The sequence below is a fragment of the Nannobrachium achirus genome (assembly GCF_963921795.1).
Source record: "Nannobrachium achirus genome assembly, chromosome: 6".
NCBI lineage: Eukaryota > Metazoa > Chordata > Actinopteri > Myctophiformes > Myctophidae > Nannobrachium > Nannobrachium achirus.
In genome coordinates this window covers 69299146-69309947 of record NC_137815.1, presented here as the reverse complement: position 1 = coordinate 69309947, position 10802 = coordinate 69299146, and positions in this window count along the sequence as shown.

Genomic DNA, 10802 nt, shown 5'->3' with positions numbered 1-10802 from the left:
TTGTGTAGCGGTTGGTGTTAGCATTAGCGTTAGATTAACGCTCGATTTTTTAACATTAGCATTTTTTGCATTAGCTTTAACATTATCGACTGTACAACAAACGGTTCATGAGATATAGAGGCACTTCCTGTTTGGCAAAGGGCACTTCCTGTTTGGTGAAGGAAGCATCAATTAAGGTTAAGGACTCTTAATCAAGTCATATGACACCACCCACGCGTCTGTACGACAAACGGTTGATGAGATATAGGGTCACTTCCTGTTTGGTGAGGGGCACTTCCTGGGGTTTGTATTGTAAATTACAACTTGATGACATCACACATTGTACTTTACAATACAAACCCCAAAATCAATCCTCCAGTTCTAGGCAACACAGAAGGGGGGAACTTTTTTTCTAATTCCACACAACTCCTCTTAGGTATATTAATGACATATTTCAATATTGAAAATCGGTGGTCTTCCCCTTTAAGGACTCATAATCAAATCTTAATGCACCACCCTCGCGTCTGTACGACAAACGGTTCATGAGATATAGGGTCACTTCCTGTTTGGTGAGGGGCACTTCCTGTTTGGTGAAATAGGCCCCAATTAAGGTTAAGGACTCTTAATCAAGTCATTTGACGCCGCCCATGAGTCTGTACGACAAACGGTTCATGAGATAAAGGGTCACTTCCTGTTTGGTGAGGGGAACTTCCTGTTTGGCGAAATAGGCCCCACTTTAGGTTAAGTCATTTGACGCCACCCACGAATCTGTACGACAAACGGTTCATGAGATAAAGGGTCACTTCCTGTTTGGTGAGGGGCACTTCCTGTTTGGCGAAATAGGCCCCAATTAAGGTTAAGGACTCTTAATCAAGTCATATGACAACACCCACGAGTCTGTACGACAAACGGTTCATGAGATAAAGGGTCACTTCCTGTTTGGTGAGGGGCACTTCCTGTTTGGCGAAATAGGCCCCAATTAAGGTTAAGGACTCTTAAACAAGTCATATGACGCCACCCACGCGTCTGTACGACAAACGGTTCATGAGATGTAAAGGCACTTCCTGTTTGGCGAAGGGCACTTCCTGTTAGAGGGGGCGGGGCTTAATCAATTACAGCTCATCCCTATTGGCCGGAAAAAGACCAAAGTTGTGTGTGCATTTTAAAGTTTAAGTGACTGTTACGCCCACAGGGCCCAGGGGTGTTTGCGGGGTAACAAAGGCAAGGTGGTATATGCCAAAAAGTAGTTTTATCACAATAATGCAAGAATAATACAGTTAAATATAAATTAAAAGGTTGCCTTCTCCAGTGGTGAGACAGGGCGGGGCGGGCACCCGACACAGGAAATGAACAAACAAACAGCTACACCTGAGCTAAAAGGGTTAACTCCCAAGCTAACTGACTATCACCCAAACACTTCCCTAACTGACTACACTATCTACTCTAGCCAAAACGTGTACACAGTGGTAACCCGCCCATAAGTGATCTAACAGAGTGAAATACTGTTGTGGCTTTTTCTATAGATAATCTAGAAACGTACCGAGAGTCTAAGGATGACTGAATCAAGAGCTGTCCTTCAGAGATTTATTATTACAAGTACAGGGATGCTAACTTGACCAACAGCACGCTGCTCTCAAGGTAACATGTTGAACAATACAAAGACACAGACCTTTAAGGTGAACTTTGCTCCTCCCTTTGGGGGACTGACCAAAGGGGAGGGATCTTACAACAGGGGTGGGAATATCTCTTGTGTATACATACAGTATATAAAAATCACATCATACATACTTAAAACATTGTACATATATATTGGCATAAAACAATATACATACAGAATGGTATATGAGGATACACTATAATAATACACGGATGATAGGTTAGATGAAGTTATAGAGAATGAGAGAAAGAGAGGGAGAGAAGGAGAGAGAGAGACAGCTGTGTGTGTGTGTGTGTGTGTGTGTGTGTGTGTGTGTGTGTGTGTGTGTGTGTGTGTGTGTGTGTGTGTGTGTGTGAAGAGAGGGGGGGGAAGAGAGGGGGGAGATAAGAGAGACAGAAGGACAGGACCTATTTACAATATGCGTGGCCCGGGCTAGGGCGGGGGTTTCCTGTATGTAAAGCCATGCCACACCTATGTGTTTTGGCCAGGAGACTTCCTGGGCTCTAGTTAGAAACAAAGAAATAAGGGGAGAAGGAGAGGGGGAGTCGTCACCTCTAGGCTATCTTTACGGCCAAGAAACAGAGTATCAAAGAAGAACTGTATATTGACAGTAGCTCCAGGTGGCATTGATAGGCATAAGAAACCAAAAGGTCACCAAATGGCCTGGGTCACCAGAACCTTCTACTGTCTCTCATGGACAGCCCTTAAACACAAAGAATTACATTTTATGGCCGTAACAGATTCCTCCCTTTTGTTAATTAACAATTTAAACAATTTAATTAAAACAATAAATGTATCGACAATAAATGTAATTCTTGTCAATAGTAAATACTGTGAATACGAATGTGCTAAACAGAAGAATATTACACATTAGTGTCTGAAAAAGGGTTATAGTCAGGTTCAGTGGTTTGAATTAGCTGGTATTGCAGCAACTGGCCATGAATCAAATTGCCTATGCACTTGTGAGTCAGTGGGACAATGCAACAAACAAAAATCATAAACAAAACCAAAAACAGTCCCGCCGGAATAACCAGCCTTGTTAACCATGCAGACCAAGAGCTGTGGGTTAACCAAGACCAGAAATCCCAGCCTGGGGGTGTGGGTATGTCATCTGCCTTTATGTTAGTCAGGAGGGAATTCATGTGATTTATTATTGTGGACAGATTTCCAGACACCTCAGGAATGAATGAACAACAGCTTTCTCCTATCACATGACACAAACCAGACTCAGAAGCATATAGCAAGTCAAGGCCCATGCGGTTTTGTAGTATCATCATTCGGGCTGCTTTCTCAAAGGGTAGCAAAGTGGAGAAGCCATTCACAGTGTAGGCGGTCAAATTTTCTAATTCAACGTGCAAACGATCGATGTGATGTGCATTATTAACAGAACCGTACCAAGGTAGTAATCCGCCAAGGAACTTGTCCTTTGCGCTTATCATGAGCGCTCGCTTAGGGCGGGTCGGGGAATTGTCTGAGGATGTTTTGCGGTAGTGTGTGTAGTGATGAGTGCTGTAATATAATTTGTTATAAATTTCAACATGTGGCACTAAAAATACAGGGGTACATATTCCACTCCAGTTGGGAGGCAGTACCTGATAATAATTTGCGCCGCACAGCCATGCCATATCAGTTGTCGCTCCGAAACCATCGTCACCAGGCCACCTAAGGCGGCCTGGTGACGCGGGGTTAAGAGTACTAGCTGTGGCCAAATCAGAGACTTCAGGGATCAAACATGGGGAATTTGTGTTATGGAGAATGTGGCCCTCTTGTGAAACACCCAAGGAGCATGTAGCATTAAAACAGTCTCACAGTGTGTCAGTGATCCAACCACATTAGAATATATGTCGCCAAGTCGCTGAAAACAATAAGGAATGTGAGTTGGGAGCAGGCGTTCGTCTACTTGACCCACTGGACTAAAGACCCGCCACCCTTTTGCCTCTCTGTAGAGTGACGTTGCATTGTAGTTTCGAACTATCAGTGGGGTCTGTGTCTGATTAGATGACACACATTCAGCTTTAAGGTGGGAGGGCACATCTCTGGTCAATTTAACAAATCTACATTGTATCTCATTAGCTGTCATAGGTAGCGGTTTTATTGGAACAGAGTGAGTGTGAGCTGTTGGGAAAAGTGTGCAAGCATAACAGGATCTGTTGTTGCCCAGATCTGAGCTTTTTACCATCATGTGAACAGAATTGTACCACAAATTATCAGTCAGGGTCTGTCTATTCGGATCGTCGTGGTGTTTATGGTCAGTAAGGTAGGTCAGTGGTCTGAGTTGTGTTAGTGTCTCGGTCAACTTTAGTGTACGGTCTTTCTGTATATGGTCATCAGTTAAATTTAGCACCCCAGACCTTAGGGGCACTGGTGCAATTTCCAAAAAGATTGGTCCACACGAGTCATCGCCTGAGACCCAAATACAAATAACAAACCAGCCCTGATCTGACGGGCGGGCATTCTCTAAGGTCACCAGAAGTTGGGTGGTTGTTTGCTAATTTTTTCAATGTTCAGTCTTCTTCTTAGCAGTGTGAAATCATTGTGTAGCCGATATCCCCATTGTTCCTCTGGGAACAATGACTGCCACACTGCCTGACTCCAACTGTTACAAGCAATTATTCCCATTTGGTCTTCAACATAACACAGATAGACAGGGTACCATGCCCATGCGGACGGAGTAGGTGGACATGAAACATACCTGCAGACATCAATCATAACAGTTGAGGTTGCTCCGTTCAGTACTGTAACATTTGCAGATTCCGTCAGTCCGGGTCGCCATGCTCCTCGATAGGACATAGGTGACCTCTTAGGCCGAATCAAAGGTCTGTTTACTATATTACTCGTGTTAAGGGAACTATTGTCTAGTCCTTTCGCAGGGGGTGTGTTGTCTGTTTCTTGATTGGAAGAGTGATGGACAGTCAGGACACCTGGCGTTGAATACAACCAGAACAGGCCTCCGATGATAGAAATCAAGAGGGCTGAACATGTCATATTTACAACCATTGTGCGTTGGTATGTGTGTGCACCGTGAGTCTTTCCTTTCAGCATGTTGGATACTGGGGTGTCAGGAGTGTATGGGGGGTTGGGGGTTGGGGTTGGGGTGTTTGGATGTTGTGTTTTAGGCAGTTTGCAGACAGGGACTTTGTCTTCGCAAATTGTGTTGCCCAGCGCTGACGAGTAACTCTCCTGAGTTCTCCTTTGGCTTAGTGACTCAATAACAGGTGTTGATACCTGTCACAGCATCCGGGGGCGTGTCGTCCTGGGGAGAAGGGTCGTTGTCATCTGGTCCTAGGGCGTGGTGTGGTGGGTCGTCGTCTGGTGGGACGACTGTAAAGCGCTGTCCTCTGGTGAGACGTGGTGAGGCGTGTGTGGGGAGCTGTCCTCTGGTGAGATGCCTGGGCTGAACTGCTTACAGTGTGATGAGTGGATCCACGTCTGACGTTCCTTGATTTTCACTGCCAGTGGACTCGTTAGCAGAACCTTGTAGGGACCTTTGAACCGGGGCGAGTTCCACCTTGAGCGCTTGCAGTCCTTGTAGAAGATCAGGTCACCTGGTTTGATTTTGTGGCACCTAACCTTACCATCGAGTGGGGTAGGTAGGGCAGCTTTGACTCTACGGGAGATAAAAGCAAGGTTTTTAGTCATAGCAGTACAATATCTTATAAGTTCCCCTGAGGCCAGGGGAAGAGTGTCTGCTCCATTCTTCCCTCCTCCTGGCGGGCCCCAACCTGTTCTCGGGGGGCGGCCAAACAATATCTCGTATGGAGATAAGCCCACAGAGATCCGTGGGCGCATTCTCATGTACATGAGGCTCAATGGTAGGGCTTGGATCCAAGAGAGATTGGTCTCCTCACTAATTTTCGTTAGTTTCCGTTTAAGAATATCATTGGTCTTCTCAATAGCACCAGCAGAGCGAGGCCAATAAGCACAATGCTTCCTTATGTCGATATTGAAGATCTCACCTAGTGTATCTATTGCTTTGTTCGCAAAATGACCTCCAGAATCGCTTGAAATTCTTTTCGGCACACCAAAGATAGGGATTATGTTTGTCAACAGAGCACGCACCACTGACTGTGCATCCTGTTTCTTACAAGGAAATGCCTCAGGCCACTTTGAATACATGTCGACCATGACAAGGCAGTGACCTTTGCCCTCACAAGGGCTGAGGGTTATAAAGTCCATCTGAATATGGTCCCAAGGTTGCAATGGCTGCGGGTGTGCCCCTCTCTGTGTGACCTTCACGGTACCTGCTGGATTATGTAGTTTACAAATTAAGCATTTTCTGCAGAAGTTGTCTGCCACTGTTGAAAAACCTTTTACAAACCAATACTTAACTATCGTAGCTAACATCTGTCCTTTTGAGACATGGTCAAGACCATGTATCAACTCTGCCATCGAAGGAAAGAAATGACTGGGAAGACAGGGTTTACCTTCCTCTCCATTTTCGGCATGTGTGGGTCCCATCCAGAGACCTGTAAGTTTGTCATACTTACATTCTGCCTTTCGCCATTTGTCCTTGTCACTCTTAGAAGCGAAAGATTGCATGTTGATTAGCTCAAGGACCTCACCGTCCTCAATCAGAGGCTCCTGGAGTTCATCTGAAGCCTCACTCAGAAGCTGTGTGACTGCAGGAAACAAGGAGGCGGCCTTAGCCGCTGCATCCGCTCTGCAATTGCCTTTGGTGATCAAAGAGTCATCTTTTCTGTGGGCAGGACAATGCATTACAGAAATGGATTTTGGCAACATAATTGCATCCAAGAGGGTGGAAACCAGCTTACCATTTTGAATGGGAACACCTGCAGAGGTTTTAAAACCCCTCATACGCCACAAAGCTCCAAAGCTGTGACAAATTCCCCAGCCATATTGGCTATCAGTATAGATGTTTACTGATTTTCCCTTAGCCTGATGACAGGCTTTAATCAAAGCAATTAATTCAGCAGCATTGTTGGAAAAGTTAGGAGGCAAACGGCCGGAGACGACAGTCTCGTGGTCACTGCAAACTGCAAAACCCACACAGTTTTCTCCCCCCTGCTGGCCGCGTGAAGCAGAACCATCAGTGTAGAGTGTGAGTTCTGCATTTTCAATGGGCACGTCTTTCAGGTCAGGTCTAGGTGTGCATGCAGTAGCTACTGCTGCCACGCAGTCATGTGGCTCGATGTCCACGTCATGTGGGCTGCCATCTGTTTCAAGAGGAAGCAAAGTTGCAGGGTTAAGTGTCAGGCAGCGTTTAACAGTAATATGTGGCATTTCCACAAGATTAGAATAATATTTCTGATAGCGAGCCGCTGTCATGTGAGACGTTTTCTGCTCCAGAAGTAGATGTGATACTGCATGTGGAACCATTAGTGTTAGAGGTTGGTATAACACAAAGTCCTTTGAAGCCATCACAGCTGCATCACAGGCAGCCACTGCTTGCAGACAATAGGGGAGGCCTTGAGCCACAGGATCCAATTTGCATGAGAAATAAGCCACAGGGCGCAGTTTACTGCCAAAGGATTGCATGAGTACTGATCTCATGTGACCTTCCTTTGCGTCCACGAACTGAATGAAAGGCCGATCCATGACTGGGATACCTAGTGCAGGGCAATTAGACAAAGAACATTTAAGGTTGGTAAAAGCACGTTCTGCTTCAGGGTTCCAAACTAGTTTGGAAGACATCGTAGTCAGGGAGCGGTCGTGTGCTATCGCATTTATTGGGGCCATTAGTAGGGAACAATCCGCAATAAACATGCGACAGAATCCTACTGCACCCAAGAAACTCAGACATTGCTTTTTGGTTAAAGGTTTAGGCATAGCTTGAATAGCAGTAATGCGTCTTTGCGACAGCTGCTTAGATGCATGAGAAATTTCATGACCAAGAAATGTGACCTTTTCCTGAACAAATTGCAATTTTTTCAAACTGACTTTGTAGCCTTTTTTAGCCAAATGCTGAAGCATCAAAATTGTAGATTTTTCACATTCCTCCTTACTTGGCGATGCTAGAATTATGTCGTCGACATAATTGAGCCATACACTCCCTGTAGGTAATACCAAGTCAGACAGGCTATCTGTTAGGGCACGGTGAAACAAATGCGGTGAATTATGGAAGCCTTGACAGAGCCTGGTGAACGTCCATACTTTTCCCTGAAAATTAAATGCAAACCAATACTGTGAATCCTCGTGCACTGGCACAGAGTGAAAAGCATTCACAAGGTCAAGACAGCTAAAAAATCGCGCATTTTCAGGAATCCCACTCAAAATAGTGTAAGGATTAGCCACTATTGGAGGAATTAACTCCGTATGAAGATTTACCGCTTTTAAGTCTTGAACAAATCTATATCCACGTGGCATACCGTCTGGCCCTGGTGCTTTGGCCACAGGAAGTATTGGTGTCCTTACTGGAGAATAAGGACATGGGACAATAATGTTCTTTTTTCTATAAGAATTAAAAAGAGGTGTTATGCCATCTATCGCTTCCTGTTTGATAGGGTACTGACGAACATTGGGCCTGTACAAAGATTTAGGATCTATGTGGATTGGGGCACAGTCCTTGATGAGACCTATGTCATACTCGTCGTCAGGCCATACACACCTGGGCACAGTTGCCAAGGCCGGGTCAGTCTCAGTCATAGTCAGCTGCATAGCAATCTCAGCCGGGGGCGGGTTGCCTGCGTCTTTTAAATGCACTGTACGTATAACAGGTAGGGTTGCTGTCAATTGTGTGCGCCACATATGCAGATTTTTGGAATAAGAAATAGTCTTGTCTTCTGAGATAGGCTCCCAGTCAAGAGTAGTCTTACAGTCTTGTGCACATTGTCCTAAGCCTAAGGAAGTGGCATTCTCCTCTGGAGATAAGCACAAAGGAATGTGTGGGTGCCTTCTACTTTGAAGCAGCCAGATTGTTCTGCTGTAAAATCCACCATAAGGAAAGCTGATGTCTCCGACCAGTATAAAGAGGTAATCAATATACTGTCTGTCTCTTTTTTATACCATTCTTTTTCAAAAATGTCATCTTGAAGATTTGAGTCATGCACAATACACGAAAGGTTACTTTCCTGCATGAAAATAGATCTTGGATCTAACACATACTTGTGGGCCAGATTAAGCAGTTTCTCGCTCATTTCAGGGTCAGTTAACAGAAACTGGTACTCGTATAGCGGAGAAGACAAATCTAGTTTGACACATTGATAGGGAACAGCCATTTCCTCTTTACCATCTGGGTCTAAAAAGGTGTCTTTAAATAGCTGTAGGCCATCAATATTTTCAGTTGCAACACTCCTGGTAGGGTTTTTTTGGGGGACCACGATAATGCCCTGTTCACAGGGTATAAGAGCGAGCGAGAATGCACACAAAAGATCTCTGGCCAGTAGGTTCACAGGACATTTCTCTGAAATGAGAAATGAGTGTTTTATAGATTGGATGCCATCATCTACAGATAATGGCACACTAAACTTTTCTCTAGTGAACTGGCCAGAGGCTGATTTTGTTAGCACACTCCTTCCTCCCATTTTTACCTTGCCAATGTCACATGTACGGATAGTAGAATATGTAGCTCCTGAGTCAGCTAAAAACCTTATTTGAACACCATTTACCGTCATTGTGTAAATGGGCAATTTGCTAATAAGTGTTGAATCATATTTAGCAAATTGGCATGCAACTGGGGTGTATTTCTGTTCTAAAAATGCAATGCACTGTGCCACTTCAGTATAATCTAAGTGAGTGCCTGTATGCAATGGTGTGGGGTCAGGGGGTGTGTGGATGTAAGTTGCATGGGGTGTGCATTTTGTATCACAGAGTGTCTGGGTGTTCATACGACCTGTTTGTCCTTTCTTGTCTGGAGGCGTGCCATGTAGACCTGGGACCTGATCGTCACCACACCCCGTCCGTCAATCCCCGGCCTCACTGTGCTGTCCTCCATTTCGTGAATATCTCTGTTCACGTTGGTCATAGTAACCCCGTTGTTCTCTTCTTCCTCTGCCTCTCCCTCTCTGTGTGTCCCTTCGATCTGGACAGTTATTGCTCCAGTGATCAGGTGATTTGCAGATGAAACAACAATTTCCGTTGCTTTGTTTTTTAAGCAGTTTGGGGCGATCTTTCCAGTGGTCCGTTTTTTTGCAGTAGTGACATCCTTCATCGTTTTGGCTTGGTTTGTCAGTTTTCTCGTGTCTCCTCTCATTAAACTGGTGACCTTGGCCAATTGTTTGGGAGAGTTGTAGTACAGCTGGGCCAACGTCCGTCATTTTTCTCACTGCTTCTGTCATCGCTTGTTGAGTCTCTGTCATGGATAGCTGCATTGCCATAGTGTCATTTTTGCGCTGTTTCTTATCTTTCTGTTTTTTTTCATTTTCTCTTTTTTCTGCATATTTTGCGTGTCTAAAGATCTCCGCAGGATCAGCAAATTCAGCTTCGATGAGGGAACTCTTCACAGCTGTAGAGAGTTCTTCACGCATATTGGTCAGCATGAGCGTGGTCAGATATGACTTAGCCAAGGTGGAAGTTGGGTCACCAAAACCACCATGAGTATTGATGGTCGTCTGCAGGCGAGGATAAAATTCAGTGATAGATTCGTCTTTCTTTTGCAGGCAATTTCTCACTGCATCGAGGTTCACTCTATTAGGAAAAAGTCTCAAAATCACAAGGCACAGTACTTGCAGGCCGGTCAGGAAAGCATAGTTTAGTTCGTATCGTGTGGCTACTGGTCTCGTATCAACATAATTCTCCATGGCTGTCATGACGTCATGCATTTTGGAGGGGTCCAAACGTTTTGCACAGATGGAGAGCACCTCTCTCATTGTTGGTTTGTATGTGCGACAGAAGGCTTGCAACTCCTCCACCCAACGTTGTCCTCCCACTTCACATGGTTTTTTGAGCGTTCCTGCATATTGAGAGATTTCATCAGGTGTCCACATCCGCGAAACCATTACGATGTCACCGTGGGAGTCAACAACTTCAACCATGGGTAGCTGTAGGCTGGCGTGTGTCTCTCCTCCCTGGTTTGATGGGGTAGGATACAGTTCGTCAATAGTGGCCACACGTCGTCCCACTTCCTGGCCCCGTGTCAATCTGTTGTCCTCAGTCCCTCCTTGTAACATGGGTGTGGACTGATATGAGGGCAGGGTCGTCTGGGATGACAGGGGCGTGGACTGATATGAGGGCAGGGTCGTCTGGGATGACAGTGGCGTGGACTGATATG